We start from the raw sequence: 894 nt of genomic DNA, 5'->3' as shown, positions 1-894 counted from the left end.
CATCTTTTTATTATTATTATTATTATTATTATTATTATTATTATTATTATTATTATTATTATTATTTTCTTTTAATTGGGCAGGCTCTTTTTTATTTAAGCCTTCGTTCGATCTACATTTTTCTCCCATAATGCATTTTTTTACACCAAATCACTGTGGGACGTCTGCATTATTATGCCTCTTTCATATGTTATGTATGAAACAACCTTTCCCATCATATCCTTTTGTCATTTTATAGTGAACCACAAGCTAACCCTTGTGAAATTGTTTGAATAGTCGAAGGCTACCATTTCCCTAATTGATGTCAGAGCTACAACACACTGAATCACATACAACCATCGTTACCGGGAAGAAAATAATAATAATGATAATAATTAACCAAGGAAAAAAGCCCGCGAATAATTTTATTCGAGCATAACCGGCGTTAAACAATTTGAACGCATTTCACGTCGTCCCAAGCGATAAATCAACATTTTTTCCCGTTGTGTAGTACAATTCTTTTGCTTTTCGATACACATAAAAAATTTCAGCATACTAATCCACGAACATCACAGGCTTGACAAATATTGAAGAATAAAATTAACTTACAAACGAAGACCGAACATGATTAGAGGTCGGTTCCCATTTTTCGATTGAAGGATCGAGTAATCGGATCAAATATTCGATAACATAACAAACCGGATATAATTTAACAATCGAATATTCGTTGGATTATCGGATCGGATTGGATCAGATAATTATTCTTAACGGATCAGATCGAATTTGGACAGATCCGATCCATTGACAGCTCTAGTCCTGTTGGTCCAAGCATCCTAGGGATGACAATGGGGCGGGTTTGGGGCGGGGCGGGTTTTTTGCCCCGTTTATTTTTTTATTTTGTTTACATTTTCAAAT

This window comes from Olea europaea, chromosome 13, assembly GCF_002742605.1.
Source record: "Olea europaea var. sylvestris chromosome 13, O_europaea_v1, whole genome shotgun sequence".
Classification (NCBI taxonomy): domain Eukaryota; kingdom Viridiplantae; phylum Streptophyta; class Magnoliopsida; order Lamiales; family Oleaceae; genus Olea; species Olea europaea.
The sequence above is the reverse complement of the archived record's forward strand: the minus strand, read 5'-3'. Positions refer to the sequence as shown.